This window comes from Anser cygnoides, chromosome 11 (genome assembly GCF_040182565.1).
Source record: "Anser cygnoides isolate HZ-2024a breed goose chromosome 11, Taihu_goose_T2T_genome, whole genome shotgun sequence".
Taxonomy (NCBI): domain Eukaryota; kingdom Metazoa; phylum Chordata; class Aves; order Anseriformes; family Anatidae; genus Anser; species Anser cygnoides.
This window is the reverse complement of record NC_089883.1, coordinates 7,119,321-7,138,723: the sequence shown is the minus strand read 5'-3', so window position 1 is coordinate 7,138,723 and position 19,403 is coordinate 7,119,321. Positions and strand designations below refer to the sequence as shown.

Sequence of the window (19,403 nt, the reverse complement as noted above, 5' to 3'; positions counted from 1 at the left end):
ATAATATGCTTCAGATATATAGCAAAGTACTGGTACTTCTGCAAACAACAGAAAACAAAGGTACTAGAACTTAATGCCTGTCCAGAAATCTAAACAAAAAATGAGTTTAGATTTTAAGTAAGCATTCTGACAATCGCCACGTCTTCTTGATCCATCTAACCCACTTCTTAATGTTAGTAAATGCTCATCATGCTGTTTCCCCACAAAGAGAAAAATGCAAGGGGTACACAGAATAAGCAGTTAGCACTAGAGGTTGCTAGAGATCACAGATAACTGATCACATCATAGTAAGTGTTAGTGTCACAGGTAAAGACAGTCTGCTTCATGAAGAATTATACCCTCACACAAGCTTTTAAAATGCCTGCTTTAGAAGGCAAATAAATCTTACAGCTCTTAGAGTGCCCATGAAAGGCTTAACGCTTAGTGGTGCCTAAGGAAAGCCTGGTGGGCTGAAGGACCCGAGGGCTCTCCCCATGGGCAGCAGGGAAGGGCTTTTCATTTACATCCAAGGTCTTGCTGGTGACGCAAAAGTAAGAGATCTCCTGAGAACTTCAGGTGGAGGAAGGACAAGCAGCAGAAGCCGATTAGCTCCCAAGCAACAGAGATCTCTTCGTGCAAATGTCCTGAGTGGCAAAGGGCTAGCAGGTATGCATGTGATTAAGAAAGAATGAAAAGGGTGGTGGCAGACAGGGAAAGAGAAAAAACAAGTTGTTTCCCAGAGTTTCTACAAGATTAACATCTACCTACTGACTACGCTTTTCCTTTGGTATGTTAGGCTGAGAGGCTGTTTCTGTTTTGGGCCTCTTCTGAGACAATGTTAGGGTCAGAAGAAATTATTAGGATCATTTAAGTTCAATTGCTTCTGTCACAGGCTGACAAATTTCACCCATATTTTCCACTCAAGCCATAACTTCAGGATTAGCCCTGTCTGTAAAGGCTCACAGGAGAGATTCAAAGTTGGAGGCCAAGCCCAGTAACCCCGAAGAACTTGTGTTCAGCAACTTTGCCAAGCAAGAGCTTGGAGTCCAGCTGTTTTCCTCTGCAAGTTCCACCTTCCAGCTGCCAGAGCATCGGGAGAGGAAAGGAGCAAAGTGCTATGGCTGGAAACAAAAGCTCAACACGGAGATACGGCAAGAGATCAAATCTCATTTTGCTGCCAGAAAACGGCTGCTCGTGAATGCACTCATCTAGCGCCTTCCAAGCATCACCAGAAAATTAGGGTTGGACTTTCCTTTTTCATCCTCAAGGCTACAGAACAAAGTTGTGAGCCACCCAGGACTAAAAGCTTCCTCCACACCTTTGAAACTTGAATCTACTTTCTCTGACCTGATTTTTGAAAAACCTAACTCTCTGCTGGGAGTAAAACACAGGTTCGTGATTTGTAGCTTGCATGCTCCACCTCTGAAGCTCCTCTGCTGGCCCCAACCATTCCTTAAGCAACCGAGGAAATTAAATACAAAACATTGAACAACAGGGAGGGTCAGAGTTGAACCAACAAAGACAAGGAAATTGCGAGTTAAGCCTCCTGTTCTGCCCTTGATTCACCTTGCTGTGTTCAGCTGCTGCTCTGTTCCCAAATTCCTCCTCTCTCCTGCCACCACGGCAGGGCCTATGCACAGCAGAAATTCGGACATTAGGCCTTGACGTAAAATCCTGAGAAGTTTAACTGGTTTGGAACTTCACAAAGCCAGCCATATTTAACAACTTCTGATATAGACGGTCTTATCCCCAAAAGGTCAGAGTAAAGGGACTCATCCAACCCCACTGTCCCGGCCCCGCTCACCACCACCAAAGTGGGGGGCCCATTCCCATCCCAACCTCCACAGGAAGGCCTCAAGCGAAGCCCACCCACTGCCAAATGGCATTTTCCTAGAGACTGAGGGCACCGGGGCAGGGAGGATTCCCATCATCACCCAGTTTTACCCCTCTAAAAAACTGGGCACAGGCTAAGCTGGGCCTACAGCCCAGTCGGGGAGATTTTAGGGCAGGGGAAGCATGCATGGGGGGGCCTGTTCCCTCACTGCTTGAGGGGAGGCTCTGGAGAGCTTGGATAGCGTTCGCCTGGGTTCTTAGCTGGCTGACATCAAAGGAGCTGAATCTCCTCGTCCCACAGTAATCGCTAATCAGTTGCTAAGAAGTAAGCACCCGAGGCCGCTGGAGAGCCAAGGCCTCGATGCCTTCCCCATTGCTCAGCAAAGCGTGCACTGCTTTCAAAATAAGCAGGTCACCGAGGTCGGTGGCAATACCGTCCCGCTGGTATTAAACAGGGGATGGAGCTCGCTGCTGGATTAGAAGGGCCAGTGCTCAGCCCCCTGCAAGATTATCTCAAGAAAAGGAGAAAGAAGAGTCCAAGAGTAACACAATCTGCTCCTTTAACACCTATGGAAAACCTGTTTTTTTTCTTTTTGTTTGAATAGAAGGTACCTGTGTGCACACACAAGTGTGCTTATGTTGCCTTAGAGCAGATTCAACTACATGTCAGTGCTTCCTTAAAGAGTTTAGGATCAACTTTGATAAGAAAGCCAAAGTTTTATTGAACATATTTACTAAACGTAAGAAATCCAAACAGTTGCAGTTCACACGGATGAAAGATCAGAAGTTTCATAAATCAAAATGTTATTAAAATACACTAAACAAATGTGTAATGCAAAAGGATATGCAGAAAAAAAATACTGTCTTGAAGGCTATTATTTTCACAGACACTGACACTACTGGAAATAACTGGAGGAAGAACTGGGGTTTTTTGTTTGTTTGTTTTGCAGGGTATCTTACAAACATTCAATGACATAATGCAGTCACAGGCTCTTGAGCAAGACCATATAAACTATACCTATGTTGGCTGTTATTTACTCAACATTTTAAATCCTGTCACATAAATATCCACCAGGCAGTGAAAGACACTGGTCCTCATGACAGCTACAGGTTAGAAATCAACAGACAACTTAAAAGCAGTAAGAGTAGAAAACTGCAGCACCCTGAAAAGATTTATGAAAGCGATCTTCAGTCTTTTTCATCACCCAAACTCTCATTACAAGCTTGTCTGTTTTTTAATTCCTGTTAAGGCTCCTACAGCAGGACAAGCCTCACGTCCCACTATCTTACACACAGAAGAATAAAGAGGGAGTGATATTTATCTTCCCGTGAAAAAAAAGATTACAACCTGAAGTGTGAAAAAGCAGCAGCACCGGTAAACTGGCATTTTCCCTAATTAAAACAAAAAGCAATGTTTAAAATAGCCTCCAAGATGATGAATTTTCTTCAGTGATAGTATATACTATTTACAGTCATAAGTCTGTATTTGCTGCATTTATGGATTAAAGAAGTTTCATAAAACTGTACAGAAAGGCACTTCAAAACCTGTACATGGAGAACGTGTATATATTGCACAAGAGGGAGAGGATGGGCTACATATCAAGAGCTCTTATGAATTCAGGAAACACTAAAAGCATCTTTTATCCTCACTGTCCCAGGGGAAGGATCCAACACTGCACATTTTTTCCAGTTAAGCAGTCGTGTCCTTTCTCAAAGCCTACAAGCTTGTCTTCTGACCAGAAGCAGCTGATTGCTACCATGGGGCTTCTCCGGAACGTTTTAAAGAAGTGCCAAACTACCAGCCCACCAAATGACTTAAAAATACAATTCCAAACATTGCTCCATTTCTGTCTTTTAAAACAACAAATCTTCTCACGGCACTTTAAAACTAAAACCCCGAGAAGCTGAAAGCTTAAGAGACAAGACTACCATTCGGGGGACTGAAGATGTGGAAGACGTGCTGGTAAACTGCTCTGGGAAACATCTGCATTACGCAGGGAATGCAAGCCACTTGGAGAATCCAGCCGGGTCCCTGCTTTGCATTTCCTTTCTCAGCTGAATGTACCATTTGCCAAAACTATGCATTTCTCGACGCTTGCCAACCGTAATTCAAATCCTCTCTTTTACTGCTAGACTTATTTTCCCAGAAAGATCCCCCAATCCAGTCCCTGCAGATAGATCTTCCATCGCCAAATCAGAGACGTACTTTACTATTACTACTATTTCCACAAGCATCCAGGGTGCTAACAAGCAGCATATGCGCAGGGATGAGGAGAAGGAGGAAGTGCGATAAAAATTTTTCCCTTGCTATGAAAGTCATCTCGAGCTTCCCACGAGTCTGATTCCGCGCACACTTGCGGTAAGGCAGGTTGTGTTACTCTCTTGTCCAATGGTTGCTATTACTGGACCTGGCAAGGCAGCATGTGACACTGAAAAATGCAGCTGCATTTTTGGCTTGGAAGCCTCTAACAAGCCTGTGAGGCGTGAGCCAAAAGGCCCACATAAAAGCAACGGGGAAGAATGCAGATTCATTCTTCTTTTTATTGTAAGCATGTGTGGCTTTACTGCACAGTCCCGATGCACTTAGGCACAGCAAAACGGGGAGGAAAAAGGACAGTTCCCCCAAACAGAAGTCCTTTAGAGTTATGAGAAGGGAGAAGTCCCATCTGTCGGGTAACTCAGGCTCTATCCACCCCAATGACCCAGGTCACATACATACGGGGCAGACGCCCTCAGACCACAGAGCACCTGAGCCATGCCTCTGAGCTACATGTCACTACAAGACTTGGGGTAACGTCTTTTAGTTCACAGGATTCCTCCCTAAAAGCCTGGACACCCTCACCTGGGGTGAGGAGGCTGAGCTCTCCGGCCATGCCATCTGGCACTAGCAGTGAAGTCTGCAGTGCAACAATCCTTGTGCCTCGAATTTCTCCATTAAAATATGTCATTGCGCCCTATTTGTTGCTCTTACCTCTCAAAACTGATCAAACGTTTCAACCTCTGGTTTAAATGAAGCCAAACTAAACACTCCTCCTTCTTACCCTGCTTACAACTGGGATGGCAAGCAATGGGCAGAAGGGAGTGAGAGAGCAATTTGGGCTGTGCTCTGAAGAAAATGTCCCAGGACTCCTTGTTACGGGTAGCTCAGGGACACTGGAGGCGAGCAGCTGTCCCCACAGCACGTCGCGCTGCCCGCCTGCGAGCAGCCCGGCACCGAGCCAGCTCGGCAGCAAAAGGCTGGAGGAGGGCATTGGAAGGGGAAAACGGGGCATCAAGCATTGCCCTTCAGTGCCGACGGGCAGCATGAGCCCAGCTTCATTTCCATCCTCAGGGGATGTTTGGTACTGGATGGAGCATGAGAGGAGCTAAAACAGAAGTAGGCACATGAAGCATCACACAACTGATAGCGGGGCACCTGCCAAAGCACTTGCTCTGCTCTGTCCGTCTGCTGCATCAGTATAACTCACCTGGGGAAAGAGATCCCTTAGTCCTTTCTTCTCCCCTAAAATAAAGCTGAAAAGCCATCACCTTGTGTTTCCTCCCTTTTGGAAGGCTCCCATCAGCGAGCCATCTCTCACATCCAACTTCTCTCCCCTTAAAAACTAGCTTTGATCATGCTGGCCACGTGAACTTCCTCCACATCAGCAACCATGACAATTAACTTCTGCGACAGGCTCATGCCTTTCCTCTCAGGTACGCCGTGTTCCCTGGGATGTGCTGCTGGTACAAGGCAACACAAAGCAGAGGTGCAGGCAGCGGTGCCGTGGACTGGAAGCAAAGCACCCTCAGGCGGACAGGAAACACCTACCAATTTCTGACAGAGGATTTTCCAGCCCCTTCTAAGCCAGAGCAGCAGGAGGGAAGAATGCTGAATATAACCCCGAGCATTCTCAGGGCAACAAGAGGAACAAGAGCAACAAGAGGAAACTTTCTCAGACAAACGTCACCAGAGGCATCATGGCTCAAATGGAAGGGGTGAGCAATCTGGGGGACAGCACTGAGAAAGGTGCTCAACATATTCAAAGAGGATGTTCAAATACAAAAATGCAGGTATGCCCCAAAGCAGATATGATCATGGAAGCTCAATGAAATCGTACCTCAAAAAAATTCATAGAATTTACAAAGCTGCCATCTTGTAACTCTGTTCCCTTTGAGCACCCAGCTCTGTTGAGCTGCCAATAAGAGCCTCTCAGTTTTGTTTTATGTGAACAGGTTGCCCACTTCCATCTCATCACCCTCCAGTAATGCAAAGGAAAGCTGTGAAGGCAGATGCTGGGTCCTTGGGTCCGAAAGGGCCACCAGGAGGTCTCTTTCGGGAGTAGGAACAGACTCCTCCATGAAAAGGCAATTCCCAGAAACGGAGGCGCAAGCTCTTTCTTTCCACTTCTACCACTTCCCGGTATTTGTGTACCAGTGCTTCGTTACTGCCGGGCATTGTAAGGCACGTACCAAGTCAGAATTTGCAGGCAATGTTCAACCAGCCGTGCTTCTAGTTGGTTAAATATTGTAAGACAAGCATACCCCAAACTGTCCTTTTGGGTGCTCTGGGCTAGGCAGCCTGCAAGCACTACAGAGAAACACTTCTGGATTTTGAAAGACATCACAAGCTCTGCCAATGCTCCTTATTATTCTTCAGGAACTGACAGGCTCATTTTCCAGAAGGATAAAGTCCAGTGAATTCTTCCTAAACTGGATGGAAGTCTGAAAGCTTAACAGACATAATAAATTGTGCATTATCTGTATTGCTGAGCTGGTCTTACACAAATAAATACATCTAAATTAGGCTACAATCTGCAAATCCTCCTTCATGTGAATAGCAGCTCTGACTTTAGTGGGGCCACTGCCGTAAGTCAGAGAAAGAGGGGTCTTCTCTTTTATATTATGTAAACCATGGATGAATTAAATTCCTCCCACACAAAGCTCTCACATAATCCCTGCTGCAGCTTGCTCCTGGCTCATATGTTGAATATTCATCTCCACACAGCTTCAAAAGGTGTAAGCTTTTCGGCATCACTGTTTTTTTTTTTTTTTTTTTTAACATGAGGAATGTAGTGTGAATTGAAAGAAGTTTTTTGTGTTCCCCTCTAATGTAACAATATTTATGCCCCTTGCAATTAAAAAAAAATATAGTCCGGGAGCATAGCTAAAATGTTAAAAGCACTAAATATATAGACCTGGAAGATTACTCTTTACCACCATCTCCAACACTAATACTTCTTCCAAGTCTAGGGCTCCAGGTAGCAACTGTGCATCAAGGCCATGTTCCCACCTGGACAAGCTTATCTGTCATATGCTTTTGGTAGCGTACAGACCACACATCTTAGAGGGTCACCGCAGCACAGAAGCTAACCATAAAGGCTGACAACAGGAAAGAAAGGACAGGGAAGATTTTTCTAGTATTACTTTTAAGAGCAGGCAAGCATCATTCTGCATAATCATTAGTGCCAAAAAAACAACTTATATCATTCAAGGGGTCTCCTCTCTTGGCATAAATTATCATATTAAAGGAGACAAAGGCATGAAGCATCATCTTATTTGCTCCCATCTGTCTCCTCTATCTAGAACCTAAATTCCAAAATTGCTCAAATAGCCCCAACACTGTACACTAGAACTAAAAAGTCACGGAATGACACCAGCAACCTCCCAACGCAGTCTGGCTTTGAGGTGCCAAACACTTTGTCTTCCTCTTCCCCAGGGCTTGGGAAGAAGCTTGGAGAAACGGCAAGCAACAGAGGCTGCACACGTGAGCACGGCAGCGTTTCTGCAAGGCAGGCCTGCCACCCCCAGCCACCTCCTCCCCCTCTGTAAAGTCCAGTTCAGCTCTACAAAAACACCAGCTGGATGGAAGGCCAAACACACCCGAGATTTAACTTAGGTTACAGCGTGCATGGGCTTTGCCAAATTGATAACTTCTGCTCTGAAACCCCTGGGTGTGTGGCACTTCACCCACCCCACAGTGCAATACAAACATAAGTTTAGGAGAAACTGTAAGTGCAACCAGCTCAAAGGATTAACAGCAAGTGAACCCTACAGTTCTTATATACACCATTCACTCCCTTTTCCCCTTACTTCCATGCACTTAATTTTAAATATCAACCTGTGCAGCATGGAGAGCAACAGACAGGATTCAGGGATGCTTTGAATAATACTAGTAATCTATTCCTTTACCTTTAAGTATAACATGCTTAACTAAAAAACAGATTAAGCAAAATTGGTTTGTTAGTTGGAACAAGGTCAGCTGATAAAAATAAACTGCAATCTTAACAGATTTTTCCTATCACGTTGCAACGACTTGAATACCTTGTTTCAGTATGTAAATGTGCGGAGGTCATGGCTGAGCCAGTGTTCAAATAAAAATTACTCCACGCCATCACACGTACCCCAGGCTCTTGTAACTCCACATGCAAATAAAAAGCAGCAAGTGTTTTCCCCCTCCGTTTCCCCCAGTGTTGCTGTCTCATGCACCCGTAGCTCCAGCAACCACACTACGGCCAAGCGGCTCAGCGTCTTTTAGAAGGATTAACTTCTTAAACAAGCACCGATGGCAAAGGGCCAGCCCCAGGCCAGCAAGATGAGCACAACGCGTGGGCCGAGGCAGGTGCAGGACAGGAGACTGAAAGACGCCCTCGCCGAGCTCACCTCCCCATCCACAACCCAGCTCGCGGCAGGGTCAGCCCTCAGTCTACCAGCCTGCACGAGGTTCGGTTTGCTTGCCGTGCATCATTCCTCACTAGATCTATGAGGGGAAAAAAACAAGAATTTGGTAACACGTGACTGGAAGGAAGATGGGAAGGAGCACAGAAGCAAGCACAAAGGGCATCCAGAGCAAAGTTTGACAACGTTCATGCCAGCTCATGGCATTGTCAGGATTTGAGGAACACCAAAAATCAGCAGAGCATGCAAACTCTCCAGGCCCTGCCGCATTCAGCTTGCTCTTGCCCCACAAAGACGACAGTGAGTCGAGTCGAGATCCTCCAAGAGACGCACTATTTCTGCGGCTCAAAGACGCCTAGGGATGCTTGATGCAACAAAGCAGAACAACTTCGTTTTGCAACAGGCACCAGTTTAGCAGGAGATAACCCAATTTAACAAAAATTGTACAACTAACTTCATCCTTCCTTCCCTTCCTCTCCCAGCCCTGGGAAAAGCCACAAAATAAAAGTTACTGCTGCAGTAAGCAAACAGTAATAGCAACTTAACCACCTGATCTCTTCTCCTTTCTCTTCCTCTCAGTTTTATTTTAAGAAAACCCATACAACCCCACAGAAGGGTCTCAGCATGGCAAAACGTTCTCGGCTTCACTAGACTGAACACAGATCGAATTTAGGATTAAAAGCAACTCACTATGTGTCTTAATCCAGCAATATCCAAAATCAAGCCAAGCTGGTGGACTCGGCTAGCAGGACTTCACAATCTGAGCTGTGCCACACGCAATGCTGCAGAAAATAAAAGAATTCTTCCACATTATCTGCTTGTAACACAAGGGTAGAGGCAAGGAGCTGAACTGGAACACGCAAAATAGGTAGGGACAATTCCATCATATTTTCAGTGGCATGCCAAATACTTCAAATTTCACAAGAAAAAGTCTGTCTTCTGTAACTCATCCCTACTCCATTTCACTTCATTCAAAGTGTGACCGACATTAGGAGGCCTGATCAAATTCCTTGCTTTATCCACGCTTGAATTAAGGCCTCGGCTCCGCAAGGGGAAAGCAGACCGAGTTACATGAGCTTTTCTTCCAGAGGACGTCAGCCGTAAGCACTGGTGCCAGGGCCACAGGTAGCACAGACAGACCCAGCGAGCTTCGGTTTGGTTACAAACAGAGGGGATTTGAGTTTTTGGTGACGCAGGTGATATTTACGCATCTCTAGTTAGACATGGTATATTAAACATATTGAAAAGTCCAGCCTATTCTGATCTGACAAATGGGAAGTTCTCCAAAAAATAAAACCAAATAAGAACTGAAAATAAAACCATGCTCAGCATGATTTTTCGGTTGCCTAGTGGTGATAAATAAGTTCCAAAACACGTACAGGTCAGATAGGCAATGCAAGCTCCTCACAAGGGCAGCGGCTGCCGTTACAAGATGGCTGCTGCAGGGGGAGCACCACGTCTGGCCAGGCCTCCACACCCATGAGGGTGAACCTTCACCAGACTTCTGGACAAGTGTGTTCTGGCTCTGTCCCCTGCCACACAGGCAGCACCAAAACACTTGTCTTGTAGCGTGTGCCCACACGCACACCCATCTCTGGCCTCGGTTCTGGCTGCCACCTCAAAATCTTCTCCGGCTCCAGGGATCTCCATCCGCACACCCTGGGGAGAGGAGCAGTTGACGCTCACCCAACCCTTCCCCAGGGAAGCAAATGGAAATCCAAATAGTTTCCTTCAAGGGCAACTGCCAGACCTCCATCTAGCTGGGAGAGGAGAGGGTGGACGGTGGGGGAAAGGCTTTGTTTTTGTCAGGAATCAACGGCCAACCTCATGGGCAAGGAGGTCACAATGTCCATGGGCACCAGTGAAACATGCCAACAGGGCAAGGGGAGGAAACAGCCACAATTAGCTTCAAAAGGGCTGCTACGGAGGTGAGGTGGAAAAGCAGGGAAAAGAACTACTAGATTTGCAAAGGACAGACTGACAAACCTGTGGCAGGAAGGAGGGTGAGGAAAAAAATAAATAAATCGGTGGCTTTGGTCAAGTGGGAGGAGTGAGCAGATCAGGGAAGAACTGGGGCAGGGAGAACCTGCGTGACTCAGCCAGGCGGCTGCACAGCAGGAGCTGGAAACTTCAACGCTTAAGAGCATGCACACGCAAATGCAATAATATTTTATAATCTTACAGCACTTTTAAAGCGCTCGAAGTGCTTCATATATATTAATGAAGCAGCAGTACCCACGAATCAGAAGTATAAGGAGGAGATACAGCAATCTCACTTAATGTTTAACTATGATAACTCGGGAAGCAAAAGGTACTCTTAAGTAGTCAGATATCTACACGTCTTTTCCAGTCCCAAAGAACCCTGGCACAATCCTGCAGCCAGACTGCATGGCAGTGAAAGAAGCCAGTGTTCAGGATTTGAATTCGGGCTCCTTTTTCAGCGTGTGACCTGATGCCTCGCGCGCTGCAGGCGTTCCCACTTCAGCTGTCTCTATCAGCCATGCCTTGTTCACCAGCCAGCCCTGATGCAGAGGTCATCTTACCAAAGTAACACCAACTTTTTATGGTTGTAAATTGGAATTTTGTGCTTGAATTGTCTATATGCCACCCATAGCATTATGGTTGCACAAATTCAGCAACTTCATCTTCAAGCTCATGTTTTACAACATGAATTTCCCTTAAAAATATCTATCTATATATTTAAATCACTTATTAGATCAACTAGAATTGCCAAGTTTCAACAAGCTACTCCACTTTCTCAGCTGCCTAATTTCAAATTCACCTTTACATATAAAAGGAGGCAAAAAGTCATCACTGCAAGTAAGTGAGATGTGATGCTTAACATCAAGGCTTACTCTGAGTACACTTTACAATACCAGCTGAGGGCCAAGAATCATGAATTCACTCCATAACACAGGAGAATCAAGGAAGGAAAAGGAGGAAACCTAGCCAAAACTTGGAAATATGTATACCCCTGATTAATACAAGGCTACTAGGAAAACGCACATGTGAAGTCACACCTTGTTTAATACAGGGTAAAAGCCAAAGTCTACAAGAGCCAAATTGAGCTTATTCTGTGCAGTGGCAGACACTGAAATAGAGCAACATTACTCTTTCAACATTAATAAAACATGTTGTATACAGAGCATTTTTTCAGTCCTTGAATCCTTGCCAGCTCATAAGCTTTTCATGGGAACGTTGAAATGGATGTCGATCAGAGCCATACCCATATGAGTTTTACATTTTACCACCACTTTGAGGCGAGGGCTTTCCCTCAGCCCCTCTCACATCTGCAAATTTGTAATTTTTTGAAAAGCCTGATGAGCTAAAGCTCAAAACACTCTCAGCCTGTGAAGATACATGAATTATGAACTGAAGTCAAGCCTTGAAAGCACTATGAACTCCTCCACCCACCAAACCAAAGTTCCTTGGAGGTAAAATTTTACATTTTCTATAATGAAAAACACTAGCTACTTGGTAAACAAAGTCAGAGGTCACCTTATTACCCAGAACACTACATTCTCTTTCTCCTCCCTCCCCATGCTCATCAGCATCTGCCTCTTCCAAGCCCTAAGCTTAATTTTTCATAAAGTTAACACTGATTCACAGAAATACAGTGAGCTTGGAAGTGCTGGCATCCAGACAAGTGCTTGATCATTTTGTTGTTGCATCTAATGGGATAGTTTGAACTTAAACCGAGTTGAAAAACTTTATAAAGACAAAGGGGCTTCTTGTTTTCCTTTCTAGCACACCAATTAAATACAACAGACTAGCATGGAAACTTCTCTACAGTGTTAGGATCTTGGAACTACTCCCACCCTCTAGCCCTCTACAAGACGTTTTGCAGCATGCTATCTGCTACTTTACCCTTTCCAGTTTAAAGGTTTTGATTTGGACTCAAGCTGTATCAAGCCAACTGGGGTGGCAAAGTTCTGCTGCACTATATATATATATATCCATTACATATATCCATCCTATCATTGACACAAATTTTAAGAGGTATGAACTTGGTGTACAACACCTTAACTTCAATAAAGGGGGCAAAAAGTGAACAGCCTACATCCAAGTAGATCTGTCTCTCAGGTCCCTGGGCTGGGAACATCAGTTCTTTTGTATACCAACCTTGTTTATGTTTATTTAAATAATGACAAATATTAGTTTTAAATTTATATTCATTGCCTTATAAGATGTCTCCAATCCTATCAGGATAAAAAGCTTATACTAAACAAAACTGTTTGTTTATACTACTGGTACATCTAATAGGAAATACTTAGAATCCCACATGTTCAAAGCAGGACAAAAAGCACAGCGTCTCTTGCTGCAGAGGGCTGCTGTCTCTGGCTACCCAGGGGCCAGAAGGGCCACATGCAGGTCACAAGGCTTGGAAACGCAAGTTGAGAGAAGCTGCTTTGCAGAACTACGGAGTCCACCGAAAAAGTCACATCCATGCTGAAGCCTGCAGAGAAAAAGCAAAACAAAACCAAAAACACCCCACGCTTTGGCAGGGGTGTAATGGCTACAAACGTGGGAGAATTAAGGAAGGAAAAAGGAGGAAAGCTAGCCAGAACCCAGAAATACATACGCTCCTGGTTAATACCAGGCTACGAGGAACAAGCAGATGTGAAGTCACGCCTTGTTTCATTCAGGGCTAAAGCAAAGGACTACAGCAGGCAATCAAGCTCAGTTGGTGCAATGAGAAATGCTGAAATAAGAGTTTAAAGACAGCAAGACGACCACCGCAAGTCTTTCCATATACTATTTGTTATTCACCACTCCCTTATTAAGCAAAGTCCAAAACAAGGATATTTATTCTGCTATTCTTATTATTCCTTTACATCTACAAACACGTAGAAATCAAAGGTTTAGTTAACTGTAGAGAGCCCAGTGCCTAGATGCATGTTGATTTCTGGTAGACTCAGCTGAGTGGGACCTGCAAAAACTAGCAGGAAAATTTGGGGATTTTTGCATGTTAGACAGATAATCGTAAAGTAAATTTTAAGATGTGGATAGATAACAAAACCCTGTATCTATTATCAATAACTGCTCCCACCAACAGCTACTCGGCAAAACCTGTCAGGGCACAGCACATCCTTACGTACATGAGCAGGAGGAGAGGTCACTTGCAGTATGCAGCCAGACCCAAAGGTGCCTGAGTTGCGTGGGTACCGCAGCTTACCTCAACAGCCACAACACAGCAATATCACAACTTTTAATCTTAGAATAAAGAAAAGGGTGTTCAATAAAGCTGAAAATGAGTTTTAATGCTATGTTGAAATAATCTCTCATGCACAAACCAGTTACCGATGTAGGCGCTCAAGAAGGAAGCAAAGACAGAGCATTGGCCTTCAAAACGTCCCGCGCTCTCTGCCCTTCTTTTGAAGCACATTAAATATATGTTTCTATAAAGGCATTTCTGTGTATCCAGGCCCTGTATTTTGCCTCATACTGATTTTGTACTCTGGATCAGGACTGCTCTTACACTCTGTGCAAAAACAAGCAGAGCAAAGCTCTCCCTATAGCTGATGCTCCTCTGTGCTAGGACCACAAGCAGAAATTGCACGAGAGAAATACTTAAAATCGTGGGTACTTAGAGAAATTTCCTCCACACATTTTATACACCCTCTTGCCTAGTGACTGAGCCAACTCTCCTCTCTACCTGTAAACTGCAGAAGCATTTCCCCGGTTTGTAGATGAACGACAGCACGTCAGTTTTTGAAGGGGGAAGGAGGAGAAAGGCAGCACTCAAAACTCCAAGGATTATTTACGAATAAGCTGGAGCCCTATAAACTTGGCTATTGAAGAAAGATAATCTTCTCTAGCTTATGCCAAGCGGGTCAGACAGAGGAAGAATCTCAGAGATTTTCAAAGTCAAAGCAGATGGGGAAGTGAATAAGTGCCTATGTGAGCAAAGAGGAAACAAGCTTCTGTTCATTTTAGCTTGTTCCAGAGGTTCAGTTTTCTACGGACCGTCAAAAAAGGCAATCATTTAACTGACACGAATAGAAAAAGCTCACTTCTGTAACAAATACTGGGAGAACTGCACAGTAGTTTCTTAATTATTGCTATCTGTGCAAAAAAAATCCCAGTGTCTGCAGATTGAGAACATTGCCCAGCTGGGCGGTTGGAAGACAGGTAAAGTGGGGGAGACGTGCTAAGAGGCAGAGGCTGTGTGAAATGCTCTTTCCTTTGTGAAAGAGGCAAAAATTCTCTTAGAATTATCATGAATGCTTCAGTATCGTTGATATAAATATTTATGTGGCTGTAAAGTAAGCTACAATTAAAGCATTTTTAAAAATTAACACAAGCTTATAGCCATTTTTTTTCCCCTTTGAAATTAAAAAAAGAAATAAAAGCAACAGTCCACACATGCCACAGAAAGAACATACATTGCATTCCTTAAGAAGCTCAAGCTGACCTCTTGGTCCTTTCTCAGGCTTTACATCGCTAGACAAGATCTGGGCCAAGACCATTTCCATACCCAGGGATGCATCTCTGTCTCAGGCTAACCTCATAATTCAAGTGGTGAAACCTAAAACCAACTAATCTCTCCCATGGTTGTGCTTGTGGGGCTGGGAAACCCTCCATCTGCCTCAGCAAAATAAAAAGACCACTGGATGCAAAATAAACAGCACATTAACCACACAATAGCCCCTCTAGTCAATGTGTTTCATGCCACCCACCAAGGGCAAACAATTTTCTATCAGATCTGTCCCCCCCAAAAAAAAGATGTTTCATACTTCGAAGAAAGAGTGCTTGTGCAAGCCGACAACATGCAACTTCTTTTGGCTCTGTACCAAGGAAGGACTCCCTTCCTCTCCGCATTCCTCAGAGTTTTGCAAGCTTTCTGGAGTCAGAAGAACCCTGAAGGAGCACAGAAATATAATTTACCACGTTGCTTTTTTACCAGCCACTTTTGAACTGACAGTGCTGCAAACAGTGGAAGAAGAAAGAGTTTTTAGTGGTATAATTTGGTGGGGAGACAGAGAGAGCCAAGGGCACACTGAGGAGATGCTGGTTTTCCAGAGAAAACCTCTGAGAGTAACAGGCATCCTTCCTCCACTTATACAGGAGGTGGCTGTGACCTACATCAGGGATTGCACTGGTGTCTCCATGAGTGCATTTTAACCATGACTGCTGCTGGGAGAGCCAGAGCTGGAAAACTGGCAAGAAAACTCCCCAGAAGAGGCACCAGCAAATTCTGGATACACGTCTTCACTTACGCAAACTCCAGTGATTTTCAGATACTCAGGCTGGCTTGTCTGGAGCACGGACAAAACAAGAACAGGGATATGAATTCCTTGCTCAGCTGTGTGTTCATACCTCCAGAGATCTGCTAAGATTAGAACTGTGACGGGCTTATGTGTAAGGGTGGGCACTTCAAAGTGAAGTTTATCATTTTTTATTTTTTTTTTACTATTATCAGTTATCATCACAAGCCAAAAAGTTAACTAACCATCTTGCTTTAAATAACTTCTTACCATGACAGCTACACTTGTTAGCAAAGGTGTCATTCTGATAGCAACTTTACATGTTTTAAGACAAAAATCGAGGATTCGCCCATACCTTTCTCCCCCATCTAAATAAACAAATATTAAACTTGAAGCAAACGTAAAGTTACATTTGCTGTAAATCAGGCTTTTTCTCTGTGCTATGATATAGAGGGGGGGAAAAAAAGTACAAGTTAACAGAAACATCAACATTTTAATAGCATCTCCACAAAGATTTTCTCTTCTGTACGGCACATGCATTTGACCTAGGTCAACGCAGCAGGGCAGGGAGCTGAAAAGGGATCACCTGATGAAACCATAACACTCTCCCTCCGAACTGCACTGCAGGAATCACAGCCGAGCACCCCGACCGCAGCACGCACAGTTAGAGCCTTCTCGAACAGCACACAGTCCGTGTCAGCAGAGCAGCGCTCATGCAAAACTCAATTAAAATAAAGGAGCGATGATCCTTCGGAAAGCGTAGGGCTTCACCAGGCTTCCACTGTACCAAACAAAGACCATCTGAGATATTAGAACTGCTGCAAAAAAAAAAATATTATTAAATCAAAAGGAGGAAAACAGTGTCAGCCTCGTGCGCATTTCGTTGCTGAATAATGACAGTGTTTACCTTTCCAGCATAAAGCATTACTGCTCTGGACCCAACTTTAAAGCAGAGTACACGACAGAATTAATTACGTCCTTTCCTCTTAACTACCATTCCCCGGGTTATTTATTAGCCAGCTCTGCATATATTCATAGATGTGTCTAATATACAAAGTTAAAAGGCTCTGCTCCTCGGCTGGCTTTAGAACCGCTGCCCAAACGCTCGCCTGCTTGGCGCAGCCTGCTCCCCGGAGCGGCAGCGTCAACGCGGCCCCGGGCTGCAGCCGGGTCACCCCCGGGCTGCCTGGCAGAGGCCACAGGCAGGTGGAGGAGACGCAGGGGAACCGCAAACACGCTGCAACAAGCACACATGTCCACGTCCTAGGAGTGAGGATTCGCTAGATCCCATGCACGCCCTCCCAGCCCCAAGCAAGCAGTGGTGCTGATGGAAGAAGTCAGAAACCAGGAGTTTTCCTACATGAACGCCTTCCCCACGCAGGAGGAACACCGGGCTCACTGCACCCTCCTTGTTCTGACAGCAATGAGAGAGGCAGGGCCATGGCACGAAGGTCAGGAGCTGCTGCTCCTGCACCCGGAGGAGCGGGGCCAGCCCTGAGCACAGAACACAGCTCTGAAGTAAGAGCCCACCCCTCCTGCTGGTGGGCTTTTCAAAGAGTTTCACCTCACCCTTTGCCTTCCAGCAAGACCAACTCAAAGGCGCAAAGAGCACGTGAGGAGCCGAGCTCTTTCAGACGTGCACGGCTCTGCTGAGGTATTTTCTGTGAACTGAAGAAACGCGGAGGATGCCGGCATGGCCAGCACCAGCCAGGTCGTACGGCCCATTCCTGCCTGCGGCTTACCAGCCGCCTGGCAGAGCACCCAGCAGGACTGCAGGGCCCACCTTAGTGCAGACCCCGCAGCTGGGAGGCCACCGGCCAGGGTCTGTGCGTCTCTGGAGAAGGCGAAAGCCACGCCACGTGAGACACCAGGAGTTCCTGGCACAGGAACGGCAAACAGATCCATTCGGGGAACTTAGCTAAATGGAAAACCAAGGGGAATCCAAGAGCCTCGCTCGAGTTTTCCCTTTTGCTAACCAAGTTTTTTAGAGCAACGCACACCAGGGAGAAGCAGACTGAAGCAAACTCCTGGTTTAGGACCGGATTAACTTCACTTCATTGAGGTCCGTGATCTCGAGGGGCCGAGGCCAGCAGCTTACGGGCTGAGCAGCCACTGGAAGCAGATGAAAAGGGAGAGCGGGTGGGTACAGCCAGGGACCCGGCGGCACAGAACAGGGAGACAGGAAAAGCCTTTCACAGGCACTTCTGTACTTGTTAGCATAGATGCTAGGATGCTCTATTCCCGTCTCAGTGCTGCTGTCACCATTTGGCCTCATCCAGGATTACGAGCAACTCCAGCTAAGACATCGGAGAAGCTGTGTATCTGTAGGTGAGCTTGTTGCCTTATGTCAGGGATCCACCAAATCTCTCCATCACAAAGAAAGGAAAAAACAGGACATTTTGGCACAGCAGCACACTGTTGGCCATCACACAGACCACTACTGGGCTATTTAACAGCACAGGAGCAAGATTTGTGAGGGTATTCAGAAAAACACATCTCAAGCTTTCTGTGATTTGTCCTCACCGTCAAAAACTGCTGCCTAGAACTATTGAGGGAACAAGTGAACAGAAAGAGATGGAGGAGAAGTGACTGCAGATCTGGAAATACTAAGACTTCAGTTTCCTAACAAAATGACGTTAAGAAATACCAATAAAACAGGTTGGCTTCCAAAAAAAAGAGAAACTTTAAAAAAAAACACAAACTTTTATAAATTGATAAGATGATGCAGTAATATGCAGATGAAAGCTGTATTTCATTATTCTGCACCATGTCCACTTCATTTGATTAAATTAATAAATGAGGTCCTTATGTCATACTACAGGCATTACCCTACTTTTGTTTACTACATCTTTCTAGCCCTAACCACAGCACATGCAGTGCAGCTGGCTGGCAGCTTACAATTACAACACAACATGCAGAAGTAGTTAGATAGGGGAAGTGATTCTAAAAAAGACCCACAAAAAAAAAGTCTTGCTTCACTTACCTAAGCAAAGTTGTCATTTGAGAGTCTTCCAGTACTAAAATCCAAGAAAATGGGTCTGAAACAACACAGAAAAGTGTAAAATTTTAGTAAAGAAAAAAAAAGAAAATGCAAGATTTTAGTAAGCTCTCATTTACTTTTTTGTCCTTGGGACACGAAGTCAGTGATCTAAAGAAAAAGGAGTACATTCGCTACATCACACTGCATTTCAGACAGTAATTTGTAAGCAAAAGCTGCTAATCAGGGAGCAAATGTATCAGAAACAACAGGACAGATTTTCCACCGGTGCTGCCAGTATTACACCAATGCAGCTCCTCAGATGTCAGTCATGTCAGACTGCGTTAAAACTGGTGTTATCTGGCAGACAAGTCGGGCCTAAGGCAATTAGCCAAGCCGCCCCATTTAGATTTTCGGTCATTTGTTCCTCTGTTTGCTGTGTGTTGCTGGATGCCCAGGCTGTGGGGTGGGAAGCCAGGAGGCATCTCCCACCCTCGTAGGGCTGAAGGTGGCAGGAACCAAAAGCGTGGCTCTTTAAAAATATCCCAACAATGCCAGGGCTTAATTGCAAAAGCCTGGAGCAGCACGGCACAGACCAATATGAAGAAAGCTGCGATGTGCAAGAATGTACCCCAGGCATAGAAATCAGACGGCTCGGAAGCGGAGGGCAGTGGGAGCATGTGGGCACTACCAGGTCCCCTCGCAATCACTGCTGCACGAAAATCCACTCAAGGCTTGTTCAGACTCATGAA

At 45.2% G+C, this 19,403-nt stretch overlaps 1 protein-coding gene across 2 annotated transcripts in view; it reads right to left on the bottom strand.

The window, feature by feature from the left end:
• LOC106036455 (A-kinase anchor protein 13-like) overlaps positions 1-19,403 on the bottom strand; it is a 99,389-nt gene that overhangs the window by 60,879 nt on the left and 19,107 nt on the right. For both annotated transcript variants that reach the window (XM_067003853.1, XM_067003852.1), the window contains exon 2: positions 18,658-18,712. The gene's annotated coding sequence lies outside the window, so the exon portion shown is untranslated. The remainder of the gene's footprint in view (positions 1-18,657; positions 18,713-19,403) is intronic.